This window comes from Protopterus annectens, chromosome 13.part0 (genome assembly GCF_019279795.1).
Source record: "Protopterus annectens isolate FY-2018-M chromosome 13.part0, PAN1.0, whole genome shotgun sequence".
NCBI classification, from domain to species: Eukaryota; Metazoa; Chordata; order Ceratodontiformes; family Protopteridae; genus Protopterus; species Protopterus annectens.
This window is the reverse complement of record NC_056747.1, coordinates 426,139,623-426,164,168: the sequence shown is the minus strand read 5'-3', so window position 1 is coordinate 426,164,168 and position 24,546 is coordinate 426,139,623. Positions and strand designations below refer to the sequence as shown.

General features: G+C 39.2%; 1 protein-coding gene across 32 annotated transcripts in view; it reads left to right on the top strand.

The window, feature by feature from the left end:
* Positions 1 to 24,546, top strand: part of LOC122787386 (receptor-type tyrosine-protein phosphatase S-like) — a 3,272,784-nt gene that overhangs the window by 905,304 nt on the left and 2,342,934 nt on the right. For 2 of the 32 annotated variants that reach the window (XM_044054053.1, XM_044054055.1), the window contains one exon: positions 18,600 to 18,792. The exons of the other annotated variants lie outside the window; for them this stretch is intronic. The gene's annotated coding sequence lies outside the window, so the exon portion shown is untranslated. The remainder of the gene's footprint in view (positions 1 to 18,599; positions 18,793 to 24,546) is intronic. 32 annotated transcript variants of the gene reach the window in all.

Here is a 24,546-nt window from a genome sequence, read left to right as displayed (position 1 = left end):
TTCATGTTTGGACACCTTCTCATATGTATTGTTGTCATTTAACATTGTCGTAATTTTGTTGAAATAATCCTCTTTATTCATAACAACCACACCCCCACCTTTGTCGGGTTTCATAACCCTGTATTTATCTGTGTTGTGAGTTCCTTTAGACAAAATTTTTCAACTGTAGTAAGGTTGTAGGCTGTGATTCTTTCTGTTTTCACAATTCTACGAATCTGGGTGTCACATAGCCTCTCAAAAACTTGAATAATGGGATTCTGTGGAGGTATAAAGGTACTCTGTCTTTTTAATGTCAAGTAGTGATTACCAATCTGCATATTCTTGTTCTTAAAAAACATCCTTAAATTCAAATTTCTAATAAAAAGTTTAATATCCGATCTAAATTTAGGAACAAATTTGAAACCCTTTTTGAAAAGGTTTAAATAACTTGCATCAACCTTCAAATCAGTAAAATTGTACACACTAAAACCTCCATCAACCAAAATGGAACATACACATTCGTTAACATTATTGTGTGTCTCACTAGTGTCATCATCACAAGAAGAAATTCCATCAATTATCTGTACACCATAATAATTATGAACATCATGATTTGCTTGAAAGTCAACATCTGTTGTTGAACAACCATATGTAGCATTATAATCAACTTGTGTGTAGATACAGTCCTCTTCTACTAACGGTACCATGAATTGGTCCTGTGATTTCTGTTCAAATATTGCAAGTTCTGCTCTTGCCCCCCATACCGGTCCCTTAACCGCTCCGATCTCCTCAGAGTCAGTTCTGCTAAAAAAAACACCCCTCCCCGTTGTATGCAACGAGGCTGTGTATGACATCAGTGTGTGGTGTGTTAGAACCAGTATTAATAATTTGTGCATTACAAGTATCACCTTCCACTCTGTCTAACCCATCAATTTTAAATGCACGTTTCATATTTTTAAATTCCTTAAAATGAGAATAAGCCCTCTTACACCTATAATCATTGGTGTCTCTGATAAGCTTATGATTTTTAACTTCCAAACCATTTAAAATAAACTTGTCGTTATCTTTCAATATTTTATCAAATCGATGTCTATTAAACTCAAATAAAAGGTCATTACGAATACTATTATCTAGTTTAGTTAATTGATCATTCAAAACAGACAGTCTATTATTATTGTTACGTATAATGAGTTGCATAAGTTCAATACCTGTTCTGTCGAACAGATGAGTAAGTTCAGTGAAAAGTTCTGTGCCTTCAGAAAAACCAAAAGGCAATTTAAACATCCGAAGACCTTTAGGAACCTGTCCCAGTTCAATGGACCTTTCCATAAACACATTGTCCAATTGTATGGATTTAAAAGTTTTGAGTGTCTTCTCAAAAAGCATGAACTGTGCATTCAAACTGCCAAAATCAGTACTAGTAGTGGTCGATACAGTATTTAGTGAAGGTGCTACTAAAATGTCTTTTAGTTGTTTAACCGTTCCGTTTCGTTGTAATGCCCCTCTACTGGTCCCGTCTCTAGTGTTCGGTAATGAGTACAAAGTAGTTGCTCCGCGTTGAACTGCTCCTGTAAGGCCTCCTCCTGTGACCTGTACCGAACCATTGCTAGTCAACGGCCGTGCTGGACTGCTTCCTGGTGTCGAGTGTAACGTAAACAGTATTTCCTGTGATTCGGTGACTGCAACCTGGGAAGCAGCTGGGCTGGTATTGCCTTTATCATTTAAGGCTCGTAGCAATCTTTGCGAAATCTCCAAATGCTGCTTAATCAATTCCTCCATGGTAACCAAGGCTCAGTAGACCCAAAGAATAAAAAAGGAAAAGTTCACGATGATTCACAATAGATACACGATAATGACTGTGAACATAAAAAATCAAAACCAGCAGAAACCCAATGGTCCTCCAGTGACGTGAAATGCCTCAAGGTAAATGCAATAGTAAATCCCAACCGAGAAAGTAACCAGTAAAACAATCGAGACGAACCAAATCCACTTGCAGAACACAGGTTTATTGCTGAATGTCCGTTAATACACCAACAAAGTACTAAGCGCTTTCACCCATACAGTGGGCATCATCAGAGTAGAACATCATTCACAAAATTCTCGAATTAAATAGAAGCACCAATTGATAATTATTCAATTAATTAGTCAATTCTAATTAAGGCTGAAACATCTAATAAATATAGTACATACTTGTAATAAATATAATAGTTAAAAATATTCTTGATTACAACTAAAGCCCATTAGTAAAAATATAAAAAATATTAAATATTGTTAATATAATAATTTTGTTAATTAAATAATTTTATTAATATAAAACACACAAAACAGAAATGTTTAAAAACCTTAAATACTATAAAAATTAAAAAATTTGGTATACAACTATTATATTTATTACAAGTATGTACTATATTTATTAGTTGTTTCAGCCTTAATTAGAATTGACTAATTAATTGAATAATTATCAATTGGTGCTTCTATTTAATTCGAGAATTTTGTGAATGATGTACTCTGATGATGCCCACTGTATGGGTGAAAGCGCTTAGTACTTTGTTGGTGTATTAACGGACATTCAGCAATAAACCTGTGTTCTGCAAGTGGATTTGATTCGTCTTGATTGTTTTACTGGTTACTTTTTCAGTTGGGATTTACTATTGCATTGACCTTGAGGCATTCCACGTCACTGGCGGACCATTGGGTTTCTGCTGGTTTTGATTTTTTGTGTTCACAGTCATTATCGTGTATCTATTGTGAATCATTGTGAACTTTTCTTTTTTATTCTTTGGGTCTACAGAGCCTTGGTTACCATGGAGGAATTGATTAAGCAGCATTTGGAGATTTCGCAAAGATTGCTACGAACCTTAAATGATAAAGGCAATACCAGCCTAGCTGCTTCCCAGGTTGCAGTCACCGAATCACAGGAAATACTGTTTACGTTACACTCGACACCAGGAAGCAGTCCAGCACGGCCGTCGACTAGCAATGATTCGGTACAGGTCACAGGAGGAGGCCTTATAGGAGCAGTTCAACGCGGAGCAACTACTTTGTACTTATCACCGAACACTAGAGACGGGACCAGTAGAGGGGCATTACAACGAAACGGAACGGTTAAACAACTAAAAGACATTTTAGTAGCACCTTCACTAAATACTGTATCGACCACTACTACTACTGATTTTGGCAGTTTGAATGCACAGTTCATGCTTTTTGAGAAGACACTCAAAACTTTTAAATCCATACAAATGGACAATGTGTTTATGGAAAGGTCCATTGAACTGGGACAGGTTCCTAAAGGTCTTCGGATGTTTAAATTGCCTTTTGGTTTTTCTGAAGGCACAGAACTTTTCACTGAACTTACTCATCTGTTCGACAGAACAGGTATTGAACTTATGCAACTCATTATACGTAACAATAATAATAGATTGTCTGTTTTGAATGATCAATTAACTAAACTAGATAATAGTATTCGTAATGACCTTTTATTTGAGTTTAATAGACATCGATTTGATAAAATATTGAAAGATAACGACAAGTTTATTTTAAATGGTTTGGAAGTTAAAAATCATAAGCTTATCAGAGACACCAATGATTATAGGTGTAAGAGGGCTTATTCTCATTTTAAGGAATTTAAAAATATGAAACGTGCATTTAAAATTGATGGGTTAGACAGAGTGGAAGGTGATACTTGTAATGCACAAATTATTAATACTGGTTCTAACACACCACACACTGATGTATGCAACGAGGCTGTGTATGACAACGGGGAGGGGTTTTTTTTTAGAAGAAACGACTCTGAGGAGATCGGAGCGGTTAAGGGACCGGTATGGGGGGCAAGAGCAGAACTTGCAATATTTGAACAGAAATCATAGGACCAATTCATGGTACTGTTAGTAGAAGAGGATTGTATCTACACACAAGTTTTTTATAATGCTACATATGGTTGTTCAACAACAGATGTCGTTGATTTTCAAGCAAATCATGATGTTCATAATTATTATGGTGTACAGACAATTGATGGAATTTCTTCTTGTGATGATGACTCTAGTGAGACACACAATAATGTTAACGAATGTGTATGTTCCATTTTGGTTGATGGAGGTTTTAGTGTGTACAATTTTACTGATTTGAAGGTTGATGCAAGTTATTTAAACCTTTTCAAAAAGGGTTTTAAATTTGTTCCTAAATTTAGATCGGATATTGGTAAAATTTTGATTAACCTAAAACTTTTTATTAGAAATTTGAATTTAAGGATGTTTTTTAAGAACAAGAATATGCAGATTGGTAATCACTACTTGACATTAAAAAGACAGAGTACCTTTATACCTCCACAGAATCCCATTATTCAAGTTTTTGAGAGGCTATGTGACACCCAGATTCGTAGAATTGTGAAAACAGAAAGAATCACAGCCTACAACCTTACTACAGTTGAAAAATTTTGTCTAAAATAACTCACAACAACAGATAAATACAGGGTTATGAAACCCGACAAAGGTGGGGGTGTGGTTGTTATGAATAAAGAGGATTATTTCAACAAAATTACGACAATGTTAAATGACAACAATACATATGAGAAGGTGTCAAAACATGAAATGAACAGAGCATACATTAAATTGGATTGGATCATGTACGAATACTTGATGGATGGAGTCATTACAAAAGACGAATTTAATTTTCCCAATGTGGAACACCCCACGACTCCATCCATCTTTGGTATTCCAAAAATTCATAAAAATGTCCACGATCCACCATTTAGACCCATAGTTTCTGCTAGAGGGTCAAAAACTGAAGCTATGGCTTCCTTTATTGATTTTCATTGTAAGGATGTTTTAGGCAATTTAGACCATATCGTAAAAGATTCATGGCATTGTTTGGATAAAATTAGAACTAGACTTGTTGGAATAAACCAGGAGTTTTTTATGGCCACTATTGATATTGTGAGCCTTTTTACTGTTATACCGCACGAGCAAGGTTTAGAGATGTTTGAAGCAAGCCTACTCAAGTTTGGTACATTCAGTAATGACAAGTGTAAACTTTTAAAGGAATTAATGGAATTAGTTCTCGAAAATAATTACATGTTCTTAAATGGTGAATATTTCAGACAAAAAACTGGGGTAGCGATGGGGGCACGATGTGCTCCCATTTATGCCAACCTTGTGTTGGCCCTATGGGATACACAAATGTTGTTTTCCTCATGTTTTTGAGATGATGTTCTTTACTTGAGGTTTTTGGACGATATTTTGATTTTCTGGAAGAAAGATTTATTGAATTTGAATCATTCTTAAACACCACAACAACCTTTTTGAGTTTCACTAGTAAGATGGTTGATAATTATTGTGAAAACCTTGACATATTATTGTATAAAAACAATGACAGGATAGATACCAACATTTATAGGAAGAAAACACATTCCAATTCCTTTTTACACTTTGACAGTTGTCACCCTTACCATCAAAGGAAGAATTTAATCAAAGGACAGATGGTAAGGTTATCAAGAATTATTAGTGATGACAAGGTTTTCTGTGATGAAATGAAAATTCTGTCTACTATGTTTTCTGACAGAGGATACCCTAAGGAATTGATTGATAATATAAGTAATGAGGTACGGACCAAAAGAATACATATTTATCAACCTATTATTAAGTTTGACATTACAAATACTATTAGCGGGAACAGATCATTTATTGATAATGACGCTTTAGTCATCCCCTATAATGAATACAGCTATGAAAATAGTAAATGCTGTAAAAGAATGTTGGTCTAGTGTATTTACAAACTATGGTGAATGTACTGATATTTTGGGTTTATTGCCTAAAATTACCTACAGTCGAGGTATGAATTTAAAAGATTATTTTGAATCAACACAGGGTATGAATACATATGTTAAGTCCAAGATGGGCAAATGTGGTGTTTGTCATTTCTGTAGATTTATCAATGATGGCCCATATGTAGTAGTCCCAAACTATGGTAAAACGATTAGATGTCCGGGACACTGCAACTGCAAAACAAAAATGGTAGTATATCTTGCTACCTGTTCTGCATGTCCGGCATACTATGTTGGGAAAACTATTAGGATGCTGAAAGACCGAATAGGAGAACACGTAAGAGATATCAAAAAGAAGAAAGACACTAGTGCATTGTATTTACATAGCACAAGATGTGACAATTTTAAAAGGTTTCTATTTTTTGTAATTGATAGAATACCTTTTAACAACAATAAAGGTGGTGATGAAAAAACATTATTAGAGGTTAAGGAATGTTTGTGGCAGCTTAGATTTAACGCAAACATGTACCCTGGTATCAATGACTATATTTCTATTGCCAGTATACTTAAATACAAATCGCAATTTATATAGTTATTATAGTATCTAACACATTTATATATACAAAATGTTTTAATTTTTATAGTATTTAAGGTTTTTAAACATTTCTGTTTTGTGTGTTTTATATTAATAAAATTATTTAATTAACAAAATTATTATATTAATATTTAATATTTTTTATATTTTTACTAATGGGCTTTAGTTGTAATCAAGAATATTTTTAACTATTACATTTATTAGAAGTATGTACTATATTTATTAGTTGTTTCAGCCTTAATTAGAATTGACTAATTAATTGAATAATTATCAATTGGTGCTTCTATTTAATTCGAGAATTTTGTGAATGATGTTGTACTCTGATGATGCCCACTGTATGGGTGAAAGCGCTTAGTACTTTGTTGGTGTATTAACGGACATTCAGCAATAAACCTGTGTTCTGCAAGTGGATTTAGTTCGTCTCGATTGTTTTCCTCTAAAAAGAGCAGTCTAAGAGGTCCCAGCAGGACAGAGGATCCGGCACTTACTTCTTTTTAGTGCCAAAAAAGATGGGGAACTTGTGTTCTATTCTTGATCTCAGCGAGCTCAATCTTTTAGTGAAGAAATCAAGGTTCTGGATGGTCACTGCTCAGTCCATTGTGTCACTTTTACGCAAGGACGATTGGATGTGCTCGTGGATCTCCAAGATGCCTACTATTACATTAAAATAGACAGGAGTTCCAGGAGACATTTGCGCTACCAGCTAGGAGCCGGTCATTACTAGTTCAGAGCCCTACCCTTCGGTCTTACCATGGTCCTCCAGGTGTTTACCAAATGTAAAGCACTGGTAGCAGCTCACCTGTGACTGCATGGGTTCCAGGTCTTTCCATATCTTGACGATTGGCTCCTCACAGCACCTTTGAGGCATCGACTGATACAACCAATTCTTTATGTTCTCACTCTCTTCCATCTTTTGGGGATATCTGTCAACCTTGCAAAATCCAATCTGTTCCCCACCCAACAGTTGGAATTTATAGGAGTTCAGTTAGACTCTGTTTCAGAGATTGCAGCTTTTCCCTTGTGCAGAATTCAGTTGATACAGAATAAGATCACACAGATTCTAGACCTGCCACGCCCCTCGCTTCACCTGGTTCTTAGGACTGTCGGATCCATGGCCTTGGCCATTCATCTTGTTCTCCTGACCAGGTACCACATGCGAGTGCTGCAATGGACCTTAGCTGTCTTATGGTCATATTTGCTTCATCCCCTGTCTATGACCATAAAACTGATGCCCGTGTGCACACGTCATCTCCAGTGGTGGCTTTAGTCTCATTTTCTCTCTCTAGGCAGGCTCTTCTCTCTCTCCCACCGCCCACGGCCACATGAGCATGGGCACCTTCCTTTTGGGGTGGGGGGGCATTTTCAGGGGAAGACTGTCCAAGGCACATGGTCTCCAGTAGAGACCAAGTTGCATATAAACATTCTGGAGATGAGAGCAGTTCTTCTATTGTTGCAAGCTTTCCATGACTGCCTCCCTCTAAGGATGATTGCTATTCAGACAGAGAACATGGCAGTGGTCTGGTAATGTCAGCAAGCAGGGGTGAAACCATTCTTATCTATTGTACAGAGAAGCCATGAGAGTGTGGGAAGGGGGTGATGTCCTCCAGCGGCTTTCTTATTGCAATGCACATACCCGGGATTTCCAGTATGTTGGCCAACAGGCTCAGCAAATCTGTCTTGAATCCTCATGGGTGATCCCTCAATCCTTCAGTGGTGAAGCAGATTTTCAACTCTTTTGGTCAACCACAAGTGCAGCAGGTACTTTGCCTTGATCCCCCCTCCACTGGAGTCACCAAGGGATGCTTTAGTGCATGATTGGCCTCTGGGTCTTCTTTACACCTACTCTCCTATTCCCCTAATCTCCAAAGTTCTGCAAAAAGAGCAATGCCTGAGAGCATCCCTTATCCTCATTGCCCCTTTCTGGCCTCTTCAACCATGGTTCCCTTTTATTGGGTTTCATCTGAAGTATCTGCTATGGGTACTGGACCCCGTTCAGGATCCGATTTCCCATCCATCGGGGATTCCTCTCCCAAACCTTCAGACCCTTCATTTAACTGCATGGTTTCTCCAGTTCCAGTGATCATAAAACAGTCCAGGCTAGAGTCCCCATTAAACGCATCATTCTAGCCTCCCAGTAATCCTTCACTAGAAAGGTTTACAGTAGTAAGTGGAAAAGGTTCTCCATCTGGGCTAAAAGCAGGAATCTGGATCTGTTTTCTGCTTGTGTGTGTCAGGTATACTTTTGCTCTTGTCCTCCCTTTTCCTAGCGGGAGAAAGTTTTTCTACTATTAAGCTTCAGTTGGTGATTTCTAAATTTCATAAGAGCTCCGAGTCTGCCTTTGTAAAACTTTTCTGAAAGGGGTTTTTCTTCTTCAGCCACCGATTTAGGGACCCTTCGCCTCCTTAGGACCTCACACTGGTTCTGCAATCTCTGACTAGGAGTCCCTTTGAGCCTGCTAGTTCCTGCAGTCTCAAGTTTGTCTTGGAAGGTGGCCTTTCTGGTGACCATTACATCAGCTAGGAGGGTCTCAGAACTACAAGCTCTCACCATTACTCCTCCTTGCATGATTTTTCACAAGGACGTAGTCTCTGTTAGGACGAACCCCTCATTCTTTCCTAAGATTTCTTGCGAATCATGTCTAAATCAATGCATTCAGCTTCAAGTATGCTTCCCCAACTAGTCCAACAGAGTGGAGTATATCCTACGTATCTTGCACGTTCACCGACAGCTACATTTCTACTTGCATAGGACTAAATGTTTTCATAAGTCAGAACAGGTTTTTGTGGTTTCTAAGGTCACTATTTCTAAATGGCTATTTAGCTGCATCTTTGTTTTCTACAATCTTAACCACCTTGAGATTCTAGGAAATGTCAGGGCACATTCTACTAGGTCTGTAGTAACTTATTTGGCCTTTGTAGCAAGGCTTTCTATTGATGACATTTGTGCTGCTGCCATTTGGTCTAATCCTCACAACTTTATATCTCATTACAAGCTGGATTTGATTTCAAGGGGCAGGACATCCTTTGACTACACAGTGCTCCGGCATGTCCTTCTTTGGGGCCTCCCAGGATAAATAGTAGCTGGGGATTCTGACCCTATGGTAATGAATGAAGACATGGATAACATCAGATAGAGTTATGTATTTATCATAACTTGGCATCTGTGTTATCCTATGTCATCATTCATCACATTTCCCACCCACCATCCCCCTACCTTGTTTCGATCCGGGAGGAAGATGGTATGGTTTCCTTCCACCTTTGTAGGTGTAGCCCTTAGGAATATGGAGGTTAGAGGGCAGTAGGGCATCATGGGAGAAGGAGGAGATAGAGCCTTGGATCAGTAAGTGTCCCATTCATGCAGCTAAACCCATTGTAAGCTGTTATGACAAATGCTTTTCTCTCAGGGTAGGAAGATCATTTTAACACCCCTATGGTTCAGAGAATGTGATTACCAGCCCCCCCCCCCCCCCCAAGAGAGGAGGAGCAGCTTTGCATCCTTTAAATGCAACTGTGGACAATGATGGACATAAAGGCCTTGGACAAGTAGTATCTGCAATATTTTGTTTTGTATAAATAATGTCTGCAATGTGAGAACTAAACTGTTATGTAATATCTAAGTAAGCAAAGGGCATGTGATCATAACCTTGTGCAGTGGTGCATTGTGCATCTGGCAGTACCTGTAGACAGAGGTGCCACTCTCAGCAGTTTGGTTACCATGGAGGCAAACAGGCTGTCAGACTCAATGAGCCAATGTGCCAGTCCTCTTTTGTGAATTCCAGTGGTAGTTGGACAGAGATCCTGGTTAATATTCATTAACAGCTACACTTCTACTCTTGACTTACATTATCTAATGTCAGACTTGTCCCCTTAAATTATAGTAAGCGCTTCTCGAATCCTTTGGTAGAGCACCTCACACTGGCAATCAGAGAGCATTGATAGTGTTTCTGTGATCCTCCAGTGTACTGTTTGCTAATAATAGTTGATCTGATGATGTCATTTTTATTTGTTCCTCATTCTGTGGGTTTGGATCTGAACCTTGGATCCAACTCTGCCACTTTTGTAGCTTAGGATGTGACTCTCAAGCTCCTCCCTTACCCATAATGGCCCTGTCCTCCAGATTATCTCGGATCTTGTTTGCTGCGCTTCAGGCAAGTTGGAATTTCCTTCTCTCATGGCTTCTTGTGAGTCATGAGTGAATTTAAAGTTCAAATTTGAACAAAAGTTGATTGGGTGCAAAGGATCATATCCAGAGGATATTGCATTCCCTTTTTCAAAACTCTCATTCCAAAGAAAAATCTCTTCGATGTTCCACCCAGTCAGAGGGAGTAAGTAGCACAAGAAATTGCAAAGCTGCTAGACAAGAGAGTCATCCAGAAGGTCTCACCAGACCAAACAGGATCTGGAATCTAGTCAAGGTTCTTTTTTAGTGCCAAAAAATGACAGGGGACCTGAGACCAATCCTGGATCTAACCTTCCTAAACAAGTCCGTAAAGTACTCAAAATTCTGGATGGTCATGGTGCAGCCTGTTCTACCTATCCTCCAAAAACATGACTGGATGTGCTCAATAGATCTTCAATATGCGTACTTTGTTTGTGTCTTTTGGCTGCTCCCGGGTAGGGGTTGCCACAGCGGAACTCCGGTCCGCTAATGATTGGTAGTTGATTTTTACGTGTCGAGTTACCAGCCCTGACACACAACCTTCAACGAAGGTACGCCCATTCACGCATATCTCCACGCAGAAGATGCTCTACCTGAGTCGAACCGGACAGCGTCTTACTGTGAGGCGACAACGCTACCGCAGCACCACCACTAAACAGGTGCTCTGGAAGGTTTCTCCATTTCTGGCTGGGAGCCGGTCATCAGTTCAGAGCTCTGCCCATTCATCTCACCACAGCCCTCAGGGTGTTCACTAAATGTATGGCAATAGTAGTGGCTAACCTAAAACCGCACAGATTCAGTGTGTTTCCTTACCTGGACATCTGGCTCCTGACTGTATTGACCAGGCATCTACTCCTTCAAGCCAGGGATTATCTGCTTCATCTAATGAATACTCTGGGAATTGCAATAAATCCCAAAAAGTCTCAACTACAGCCAGTTCAAGTGATAGATTTTATAGGGCTGCATCTAGACACACACAACTGTCTAGCCCTTCTGCCTTCAAACAGAATTCTTTTGCTGAGATTGCATATCAGACAAATCCTAGCCATCCCTTTGCCACCATCAGAATTAATTCTCAAAGCATTGGGTTTGATGGCTGCCACCATAACGTTGATTCCCACAGCTCGCTTACATATGAGGATGCTTCAGTGGACTGTAGCAGTACAATTGTCCTTTCACAGCTATCCACTGAATCATCCCCTGAAAATATATTGAGTGTGCAAAGACACTCTCTCCTGATGTCTTCACTCAAGCAACGTCGAAGGACATACATTTATTCTTCCTCCCTGCATCGCCACATTGACCATGGATGCATTCCGGTTGGGGTGGGGGGAGCATTACTTGGGATGAGTTGTTCAAGCTATGTGGTTGACACAGGAGACCAATCTACATATTAATGTTAGAAATGAGAGTGGTGCTTCTAGCATTGCAGGCCTTAAAGTGCTTTCTCCCTCTAGCGATTATTGCAATACGGACAAACAATATGTCCATAGTGTGGTACATCAACAAACAAGGAGGAACCAGATCTTTACCCCCTTTGTCGAGAAGCAGCGAGAGTTTGGCAATGGACAATCTCTGCCAACCACTTTCTAGTAGCAATGCACATTACAGGGAAAGCCAACATTCTAGCGGACAGGCTCAGCAGAACCTTCCTGGTGCCTTACAAGTGGTCTCTAAATCAGTCTTTGGCAAACTTGATATCCCTCAAATGAGGCCAACCTTGCTGCGATCTCTTTGCATCCCCATCCAACAACAAATGCAGCAGGTTCTTTGCCCTGCTCCCCCCTCAGGGACAATCACCAAGAGATACTCTAGCCCATGCTTGGCCCTCCTGTCTCCTTTACACTTATCCCCCTCTACCTCTCATGCCCAAATTTCTCCAGAAAGCGCAGAGGTTGAAGAGCAAAGTGATCCTCATTGCACCCTTCTGGCCTTGACAGATCTTGTTTTTCTTCCTTTGGTTTCATCTGATATGTCCTTCCTGGACCCTGGATCCAAGTCAAGAACTTCTTTCCCACCCTTCAGGACAAACTTACCCAGATTTGACAGGCCTCAAATTGACTGCATGGTTTCTCCAGTTCCAATGATGGCTAGACATCCCAGGCTTTCCTTTCCAGTAAAAATAGTCTTGGTATGTTCACATAAAGCTTCCACCAGAAAAATTTACAAGAACGAATGGAAAAGATTCTGCATTTTTGCTCACCAAAAACAAATGGATCCCTTTACCGCTCCCATTCCAGCAATTCTTGACTTCGTTGCTTCAATTTTCCAGAACAGAGCAAGCTACTCCACTGTCAAAGTACAGCTGGCAGCCATATCCAGTTATCACATAAGTGAAAATTCCTCTTCTTTGGCTTCTTCCAAATTGTGTAAAGACTTCCTCAGAGGTACCTTCTTACTTAGGCCTCCAATCAGACTCCATTGCTCCGTGGGACCTCACTATGGTTTTGTAAGCCCTAGTTCACCCCCCCCCCCTTTCTACCTTCTGCCAAAAAAGATCTCAGATTCTTATCATGGAAAACTATATTCTTGGTGGCTATAACCTCAGTTGGGAGAATTTCAAGATTGCAAGCACTTTCTTCCAAGTTGCCTTATTTGATCTTTCCATAAAGATAGTCATCCTATGTACGAATCTCACCTTTTTGCCAAACGTTGCTTCTGAACACTATAAATCACATAATCAAGCTTCCTGTATTTTTCTTAATTTCGAGAACAAGGGCAAATATACCCTTCACCTTTTAGATGTACATAGACAGTTATACTTCTGTCTGGACAGAACGAAGGCCTTCAGAAAATCTGACCAATTATTTTTTTTTTCCAGATTAAAGCTGGGGAAGCATGTCCCCAAAACAACCTTAGCTAGATGGAGTACAGATTGCATTGCTTATGTTTATTCTGCAAAAGGTATCCCTCCATCAGGACATGTGAAAGCACATTCTACTAGGTCAATGGACACCTCAGCAGGTTTTTGGTCTGGAGTATCTATCGATGGTGTCTGTGTGCCACCTCCTGGTTAAATACTCATATCTTTGTTACACATTACAAGTTAGATATTGTATCCGGAAACAGAGCATCCTTTGGCTCTGCAGTCCTTTGGAATATCCTGACATGGGGGTCACCCAAGAGATAAGTAGCTTGGGGATTCTGTCCCACAGGTTGAGGTACGAATGAAGAGGACAACATCACATAAAGAAGTTATGTACTCACCATAGTGTTCCATCTGTGTTGTCCATTTTCATTCTTCTTTAGCCCCCCCCCCCATCTCCCTGTCCTTTCTGGGAAGATTTACAGTGCTGGTTCAGGAGCTCCTGATTTTTTTTCTGTCTTATGATAATTTTATATTTATACATATGTGTTTTGCATATACAGCTGCAGCAAACTGTATCTTAGGTAATCTGTAGGACACAGGCATTATGGGTAAGGGAGGAGCTCGAGTGTTGGATCCTGAGCTGTAAAAGCAGCTGAGTTGGATCCAGTACGTAATTTATTTATTTATTTTTTTGGCCCTGAGATGGCAGTTAATGTGGGGGACCATTGGGTGTTAATATGCAGGCCGTACAATGTGGTTTTGAAAGAAAACATTAGAGCACACATTTCAGGAGAGAGAGATTTTTGTCTCATAGGAAGCACAGTAAGAAATAATATAGAAGTGTGGTAGTAAATGAGGTCAGCAGAGAAAGCTGTATGGGAGCGCCTAAAGGAGGAAATGTGGCAGGATGACATCTTTAGGACAAGAAGGAAGTGTGTCAAGAAGACTCAAACAGCCTGGGTGAAAACTGAGGTTAGAGGTGATAAATGGAAAGAGTAAAGCATATAGGAGGATGAAAAGTGTGAATGTATCTGTTTCTATGTGTTGGGGGGCATAGCAGCATAGCTATTCTAGCAGACTACTGTGCCCCTTAAGAAGGAGATGACTAAGGGAGTTAGTTGCAGGATGAGTAAAATAAATTATTCAATACTTTTGGGGAACAAATTAGGAATTTAGCAGAATTTATGGTACTAGAAGGATACGTTTACAATATTAGAGGTGGAATAAACTCCAAATTCTTTTTTCAGTTCAGTGTTCAGTCAGTCAGTATTGGTTATTATGGCATGACCACTGTACAAGAATAAAAAAAAGGAATAGTAATATGACTAATATAGAATTTCTAACCACTGCTTTAAAAGCTACATATATTCTGTAAACATAAAGTAACAATGCAGATTAAGTAAAATCTGAAGACAGTGAGTACAACTAAAGGGCACACCTAATAATGAATATGCTATTTAACCCAAAGCATGCATTGTTGAAATATAGGGATTGCCTGATCCATGCAGTCCTGTAGGTGCTGGTAGAAGGGCATTTTGTAGAAAGTCAGCCGAGTAATGTGTTTACCACTGGCTCAGGGGCCTTAAAGGAGACCACACTAGTTTTTAGAAGTGTGAAATCGGCTATATATATAGTATTTAGAAGATAATTACACCGCAAAGTTCAAGACTGAAAAGTCTGAGCAGTTGCGGAAGGTAACAAGCTGTCTGACTGGAATATAACCAGAGAAGTGTGGAAGAAGTTTGATGGATTTAAGAACAGATAGTCACTGGCTAAACAGTACTTCTTGTCATCATAAAGTAGAATGACTACATCAGGATGATAACAGTTTTATTGTAGAAGGACAAATATAGAAAGGAGCTGGGCAGTTGTACACTTTTTTTAATATTCCTTCCATCGCAGGAAAATTAGATAAAAGATTCTGTAGGAGTTAGTGAACTTTTTTAATGTTAATTTTCTGTCATGTAGGCAGCAGATGGGCTTTTGTTACCACAGACCATTCCAGTCCAGCTTGGTGTAACTTTGGAACCTTGTAGATATATTGTATATGGAATGAAACACTTGGTCTCAAAGAAGGTTGGTCAGGAAATGGAGACTGAGGTGAATCCTGGAATAGTGCCTGGGACAGAGAACTGATCGACTAACTTGTTGAGAATCAGAGTAGTGTTTGAGAGGAAACTATATAAAGAAAAATACGTAACCACTAACATTCCTCAGAAATCCATATTAATATCAATGGCATACATAATTTGCTGTTAACACACTTCTTTGTGTTGTGTTTTTTTTTTTTTGCTGAAAAATCATGGTTGTTTCAGACAAAGTGTATTCTGGTCAGTGACAGTACAAGTACTTGAGCAGATGTGGCAGCTGGGAGGAGTCTTAAGTCAGTAATGAGACCTGGAGCAACTTGCAGGATGGGTAAGTAGGAGCATACCTCTCAACTGTCTAGATTTGCACAGAATGTCCAAATTTTTGGTCTGTTCCTCATAAAATGTGTGGTTTTCTGGCATATCATTGAGGATTGAAGTCGCTAAATAATGACAGATGTGAGTTTTAGACTTCATATCCTTCAGAATATGCATGCTAACACATCTTTTATTCTAACAACTTTCAAAGTTTATAAGAGCACTATGTAAAATTTGTCCCTGTTTTGGGGCCTTTGGCCCGCCATTATTTTTTGCTTTGTCCAGATTTCTTGCGTTAAGAGGTTGATGGGTATGAGTAGGCGCCACATTAGTTTTTGATGCTGATGTTTGGATGATTATGCTGGTTGGTAAGGAAAGAATCCAAAAAATGCATGCTTTTTGTAGTATTCCCAAGGACGATACAGGATAGACATAGCAGATAGAAAGGGAACAGTTTAAATTAGATTTAAAAAATGCTATTACACAGAGAGGGTGTTATGATCCTGGATCACATTGCCAAAGGAAACAGGGGGATCATTGTATGAGGTGGTGGGTGGTGGTTAGTTGCCTATTGATTGGCAACAGGGCTCAGATGATATTGTCATATTTATGTGATTTTGAACAGTGTTACAGATGTTGGATTTCACAATGATAATGTTAGATTAGTGCTCATTAACAATGCAATGCGGACTTCAGTTCTATTTATGTACTGAAGTCTTATGATGTAAGGCAGCAGTGGTGCAAACTTTGTCTTAACATGTCATAGTATGCTTCAGTCTTGTCAGTGGTTGTCAAGGGACTGAAACAGATTGCAATGCAGAAATGTCTTTGTCATTTCATCTGGTATTAACTAGCATGTGAATGTGGCCTATGATATCTGGAAAGAAACTTCCCACATTTCTTTTTGGCATCAAGTTCACACCCAGCAGACACATCTTGCTTTTATATTGTGTGATTCCTTGTTAGGAGCATTTAGTCATTTGAAATCTGATCTGGGATGCTGAAAAACTGTAGATTAATTTCTGGAATCTTAGAAAAAAACAGACGTTGGAAGAATAAAAGAAATCTACTTTTCTATATTCTTAGAAGATCTTGGCTTTCTGTCAGACTTCTGTTTGAAGTTCAGTTCTCTGGGAAGTGGTCACTTGGGTTCTGAAGGCTGTTTGAGCATATCCTGTAGATTACAGTTTTCTACTTCATTTTCTCATTTCAAACAGAAAAACTGAAGGCTGACAGTCATTTGGGACTGCAATTCTTGTTGCTTGGATGGGAATGCAGAAAGCCTGTAAAAACTTGTGACAAGTTCTTCCATTCAGTGAGGATGAGCTGTGGATATTTAGATTTCGATTGATGCTGAGAATTCAGCAGTTTATTCAGAGTGGCTTGCAGGGAGAGGAGAGTAAGAGACAGAAGCAATCCATCATGCTAGCCTCCTGGGATTATGTAAGAAAATGTCCTAAGCATGGGATGCAAACACAGTAATGACCCCTATAGCCGTGAAAATGCTCATTTTTTTTTTAATTAAAGATAGTTAAAGAAAATTGCATTGTATACAAGCCTTAGGTGCATTCTGTTATTAAATTAATTGCTAGATGTTTGTTGTTTGCAGTTTGCTTTCAAATGAATATCATGCTGGTCTTGCAGACTGATTCAGGTACACTGTGAGTTTTCAGAGGTGATGCTAAATAAAGGGGGAGGGACAAAACAATGAATGCTGGGTTAGTAAGGATCAGAGTGATTTCAGTTTTCTGAACAGAGGATGCAGTATTTTTCATTTTAAAAACTGTTGCTCCAAAAAAATTAAGGGAGGATTTAGTTGAATTTGTAGTTCTAGTGCAATATTTAGCCTATGAAATTCATATATTAGTATAATCCCTGGTATTAAGACATCTTTATATAAAGATATGGCTCCAGTGCTTGGAAATGAGATCACAAAGTATCAAACACTCTGAGAAAAGGCAGCTATCATTGCTAAAAAAGTTTTGCAGAAGACTTGTGCCCCTAAACCCCAAGCTGATTAAATAAGTAAATAAATGAAATAAATAACTCTGAAATTGCTGTATTTCTCAGAAAAGAAAATCATCTGAAAGACTGCAGTCTTATGTAAATAAAAAGAAACGGAGCAGACAAATCGCATATTTATGATGACACGTTACATTGCTGATCACAAATGACTTGCTGTTAAATCTGACACCTCAGCATAGTATTACATTTCATAATTCCATAAATTTTACTTGCACCTTTTCATTTCAGTCCCGTTTCTGTGGTTTATGTTGTGTTGTATCTCTCTTCCATGATGCACTGTATTGTAGGATGCCACTGTGAATTAAAAAGACTGCAAAAGATTGCCGCTGAGCACACCTGCACTTTACTTGTAAAGATGTCGTATTGTGTATGTGTTCACTGCAGCTGAGTCATTTTAGAAGTGCACAGAATTGTAACTGAATAAAATATCTCTGAGTTAATAGGCATTAAGAGGAGTTTGTAATGTCTGTGGAGTCTTGAAAGGGTAATGATCTTAAGAAAAGGGAAAAACACCATATTCTGACTTCTCAAAATTTGTTTGAATAGATATGAAAATGAGAAAACAAACATATGGTACTGATAATTCTGCGTTAGTTCCTAAAGAGAAAAAAAAAATAACTGTTTTCTTAAGCATGGTCTGCGAAGGACATGGAAGCAAATCTCAGACAGGTTTTATCAAACATGCATCTTTACAGAAAAATAAATTAATAAATAAAACCTGACTTGATGGTTGCTGTTTAGTGAAACAGTATTTACAGAGCAAGCTCCTGGAAGTGTCCCTATGGGACTATGTGCATAAAGGTGAATGAGTATTATCTGTAGAAAGGGCCATCTTACTATTACAATGATTTAATCCTTTTGTTCTTCAGATATCAATTTACTGACGATTTGCTTAACATAACTGAAGAAGGCTAGGACGCCTCCCACCTGACAATCCTCTTTATCCCCATTTTCCTTTTGGTGCCAGACAAAAAGCAGGATTTCAGCACAGCTTTGGTGCCATTTTTGCTCCAGTATTTGAGTGAGATGTTTCATTCAGGGATGAGCTATAACTAAATAAAGGTACGTCTTTCATACATTTTAGCTGCCAACATTTAAACATTTTCTTAAAAGGGTGTTGCATGTGAGACTATCCAAAAAGAGAATAGCTCCACCTTGGGACATGAATTATTCCTAGAAAAACTAACCCAGTCAACATTTGAGCTTGTGGTCATGCCTCCATCAAATTTCTAACTTGGAAAGCATGTTTATTGTTAGCTGTTGGCTTTTCCAGGAGATTATCAGAATGTCAAGCCCTCATGTGCAGAGAAGTATTTTAGTGCTCCGTAAAGACAGGATTAGCCTAAGAATCAGTTCCTCTTTGTCAAAAGTAGTCACTGAATTTCTCTCAGTCATACTCTTCAGTTACATGTCTTCTTTTCCCCAACCATCAAAATAGAAAGGGTCCTATACTCGCTAGATGGACATAGGCAGCTAAGGCATTACATACACAGAACCAGAAAAATCAGAAGTTCAAATCAGTTATTTTGCATCCCTTGAAATACCGAAAGAGGAAAAGGCCATGTCCTAGCAAACAGTCTCCAAATGGCTGCTTATTGTAGTTTGTTCTCCCAAGATAAGAAGTTAGGGGGAGCTGCTAAGACCCATAGTATGAGAGGCACTGCTACCACTCTTGTCTTCCTTTGGAGGGTGACTATTCACAGTATATTAGAAGCAGCTATTTCATTCTGTCTCCCCACTTTCTCTAAACATTAGACTGGGCATCTGTCCCGGGAAAGATATTTGTTCACTACAGTCCCTTTTTAGGGCTTGTTGCAGCCCACCTCTTCTTTTCCAGGCATGTCCCCCTTTGTGTAAGCACTGGGAATAGTCCATACAGTTAAGACTACTGCAACAGAGATCTACACAGACAGCATAGTATAACTGGGTAAGAACTTACCTTAAGTAATGTTGTCAAATAAGTCACTTTTGCAGAACTGGTTCACTACCACTACCTCCTCTTTATGTATTTGGTGAGCCCTATTTATTTCACTCCCATTTCCTCAGTATAGGTTTAGAGGATTTGTCATGCTGATATGAATCCTAGGGCCTTGCCTATTAGTTCTTAGGATAGATAATTTTATGTCTTACTGCACAAGAAAACTGTAAAGTGGTGTAAGTAGAAGTTGGTTTTATGCAGGAAGTATTTTTTTTTTTTTTTGGTCTGCCACTGCTGACTTCAGGCTTCTGCCACTGCTCACACTTATTGTACTTCCTGTTAGTTCACTGAACCCTTTCACCCCCCCCCCCCACCCACACCACCACCACCAGTATAGCGCATGACAGGAGAGTCTACCCACCATGAGTGACCCTTAGAGATGAGCCCCTCTCCTTTTGTGCAGGTTTTACAGGTTTGTGAGGTGCCAGGTGATGAGAATCAGATTGAATGAGGTGCCATCATATTGTGACTTACAGGGATTTGTTTTTGCTATCGCCTTATGTCTCCCCCTAGCATGCTGACATCAGCATTGGACTGGTCAAGTAACAGGAGGTGGTTTAAGCATGTGTCCCCACCTGGGCCCATAGTGTAGTCATGCCTTCTCTGTCTTCCTTGTACAAGCCCAGCCAGTATACCTCTGCGCTCCAGCCTCCACTAGAGCTCTACTAGTGAGAGATCCTCATCTTGCTGCTGCACCTCAGGATAGGTATGACCATCCTCCCTCCTTTGCCATCAAGTAACTGAATTGCTGATTGCCCTCTTGTTACCTGGGTTGCACTCAGGGCTTTATTCCTATACAGCACTGAGGAAAGCATACAGGGAATACCTTGATGATTCTGAGGGGTGAGCATCCTCTTTGCCTAGAGGTGGAAATCAGACTGAGTGAAGGGCCTTCAGTGGCTGAAGTTCCAGCAGTTAGGCCTACTGCAACAGCGATCTATTTGAGCATCTGCTGTTATGGCAAATTCTTACACAATGGTACATTTTCTAACTAAGGAAGTATTTAGAAGTGTATTAAAAAATCTAACACCCTTGGCTGGTGATCACAATCTGTGGCAGTCACTGCCTCCATGGGTTTTCCTTCTGTTTGGGGCTGGAGTGTGTAACTGGGACTAGAAGGGGATGGGGGTTGATGGTCAGTGGAAGTGAGAGCAAACCATATGAAAAAGTGAAGGATTATATATTTTTAGGAATATTAAAGTGCATAGGAAAAATGGGAAGCATAGAGAAGGGGCTTGTGGGGGAAATTACACAGTGTGCCCAAAGAAAAGCAGACGTACTGAAAGGATATTTCTCACCTTTCACGAAGGATGGTATCGGAGAAGTAAGAATACCGGCTAGCAGGAATATTCTTATTACAGTTGATTCCCTCCTTTCATAAGGAAAGAATCATTAAGCTGTAAACCAGTGGTGTTTGACAGTGGGATCAGATGAGACTGGGTTCATGATTCAAAGTGAGATACTCTTCATACTTGCAAGACTTTGACTGACCTGCCGATGATCGCCTTAACAGGAAAAAGCAGACATGATTCCTCTTCATAGAAGTGTGAGAAGGCTGAATATGCAAAACTACTAGTCTTTTACCTTAACTCGTTAAATTAGTGATTGTAAAGAATGTCTCTATGGTGGAAAAAAGAGAATTACTGGTAGATCCCAGCAGGGTTCTGCACTGAGACGGAACTTTTGTAGAGGGATGGGAAACAAAGATGTCTTTTTACAGATTGTACTAAAATCTGCAAATGGATAGGTATACAGAAGTGCATGTAGAGGATGAAATATGACCTTGCAGAAATTCACAGGTGATCTTTTATATGGCATCCTGTAATTTAATATAGAACAAAATCTATGGGTATTTATTTTCAGTGACTTGCATGAGGAGAGGCACTAACAAAATTTAAGAAGATCCTGAGTTGCACTGGAGCAAACTTTACCAGTACAAAGATAGCCGTTATGAGACTCACTTTTTGAAGTCATGTGTGGCTTTGTAGAACAAGGGCTGAGTCTGTTTAGAGGGCGGCTTCTAAGATGTTACATGTCTGCGTCAGGAGGCTATGTAGAAAGATTAATGGAAGTTTACATGTAACCACTTGAGGAAAAGAGTGGAAATGTTAGACGTTTAATTATTTACTACCTTTCTGTAAAGTAATACTCCCTTGGACCTCCCAAGTCATTCATCTTGTGAATTCAAATTATGGAGACTTGTTTCATGACTTTTTTATTGGCTTCACTTTGCATATGCCAAATGTCTTGTATGTTAAAATCTTTGTGGTCTTTCATTGTATGGTGTCTGGTACAGAGCATAAGTCATTTTTGTTGCACAGCTCAGACCTCTGTCTTTTTTGTAATTTTAAAATGATGAGAGTCTGCGCTACTGAACCAGATACTCTATAGGAACCCTTGCAGTATGATAAGATGTTTTCTGATGGTGATGTAGCTCTTTTCTGTGAAATCCAGCATCCTACCAACCTTTCATGTGGTCTCTAAGGGGATGAAGTGCGATGGAAAGCTTACAAGCCTATTGGGGGTCAAAAGGAAGAACATTATTCTTTAGTAATCAGAACTTATTAGTTAGACTCCAGTGCCAGCCACTGATGTGCCCGTATGATACTAATAATTAAGATGCCTTATTCTTGTCTTATTATGGTGACTGTTTGTAGTAAGGTGGCATCAGCAGACAAAAGTAAAGCATCTTAAAGTAGTTATATATAACAGAATTAAGGTGACCGTTGACGAGAATAAGGTATCTACTTATGAAGAGCTTAAGATGGCAAAGAACTATGTTGGGTGGGACACGAGTGCTGTGTTGCACAGAAGAGTGTCCATAAGGCATTATATCATTCACGTCCTTATTACGTACTGAAAAAGTACTCTTCAGTTCTGTAAATGCCATTTCAAGTTGAGCAAAATCACATCAGATGTGCATAGTAAATTACATTCATTTTTGGCTGTAAAGCGAAACATACAGCGAGGCTTTTGAGTTGTCTTGATGCAGCCTATATTCTTTTGAATACCTTTCTGAATCTCTGAGCTGTATAGCTTGCATCTGATTAAAGCTGTTTTAGGACTATGATGCATCAGCAATAGCATTGCTTCTCTTCTGATACCATGTATCTGGTACAAGAAGAAATTTGTTCACATATAAAAACAATTTAACTGAGTAGTGGAAGTTGGAACTGATCAGAATTGCTCCATCTTGCCACTTTTGGAAGTGGGAGACTTGTGTCCCCTATACGAGGACTCTGCCTCCAAACCTCTGCCTTAAATTTAACTGACTCTAGAGACTCACTTCAACGAAGAAAGGATGTTTTCATGGGTTGCTGTATTTATTTATTTATTGATTGATTGAATGCATTTGTTTACGAGATGGTGCACTGGGCCTGAGTGAGCCCATTTTCAGTGGAGCCCCGGGGAGAAAAGCTCCACATAGCTTAGACAATGCATTCATGAAAGAACACACAGTACAGAGTATGTACAATCACCATAACAATCATAGAGTAATTATGGGCATAACAGTGCATATTTACAGGACATGTTTGCATTGGAAATAGGTTATGAATGACACATCAAATTGTATATACAATCTCAATGGAACAAAAGTATGAGAAAGAGAGAACAGATTATTTGCATACACAATATCTATTTATCCATTAATACAGATAATTGGGTTACATGAGTAGAGTGTCAGTTGAATGGTAATTAACAGATGTAGGTATATTAGCAGGACAGAGAAGTGCTTAGGCAGTCTGCAGAGGAGGTATAGAGGAGAATGGAAGTGAGGAGATGTAGTAAGGTAATGGGGTTATAGTGGAAGGAGATCAGGTGTTGGAGAGTGTAGGTGTGGAGCAAGTGCATAGCCAGAAAGAGGAGAGGTGTTGTTTGAGGAATTTCTTAAAGAGATCAGGATTGCTGATGGTTCTGATTGAAGGTGGGAGGAAATTCTAGAGTTTAGAGACAGTAATAAAATAGAGCATCTGACGGGCAGAGAGATTTGGCTTTTCCACTTTGAGCAGGATTTTGTTGTATGATCTAAGAGGTCTGTTTGTGTGATGCATGGGCAGTAATGAAGAAAGAGAAGGGCAGACTGAAGATTTATATATAAACTTATGTGCTGTAGTAAGTTGTAGAAAACTGAGATGATGTGGAAATTCAAGCTAGTTTAGTTGATGAAGTGATGCTCAGTGGTGGGCTGAAGATTTAGCATTTGTAACAAATTTGGCAACCTTTTTGTAGCATTAGTCTAGTTTGGTTCTCAGTGTGGACTGAATAATGGTAAGGATTGGGGCACCATATAAGAGAGAAGGTAACAGGAAAGGTGAGACTAGAGCCTTTTTTGCAGTGAGATTAAGGAAGTAGTTGTTTATATAGAGAGTACCAAGTTTTTGATGTGTCTCTTTAATGTTGCTGTGGATATGAAGGTCAAATGTTAAGTTTTTATCTATAGTGACACCAAGCAGTTTAGTACTAGGAACAACTTCATTGATGGTATTCTTTTGGGAGTGGATTGAGACTTCATTCTTGTTGAGGGGGTGTTTTTTTAGGGGTAAATATTAGGAGTTTAGTTTTATTTGGGTTTACAGCAAGATGGTTATTGGACATCCAAGTTTCAGTTGATGTAAAGGCTTTCTGGGTGAGGAGCTGTAGCTCCGATGTGTGTTTGGCAGTGCAGAGGATTGTAGAATCATCTGCATATTGGATAATAGTGCTTTCAGTAAGGGAGGAATGAAAGTTGTTAATGAAAATGCTGAATAGGAGGGGGCCCAATATGGATCCTTGGGATATGCCTGTAGTAGTGGTTAGGAATGGTGAGAAGGAGTGTTGCTATTTGGTGGATTATTGCC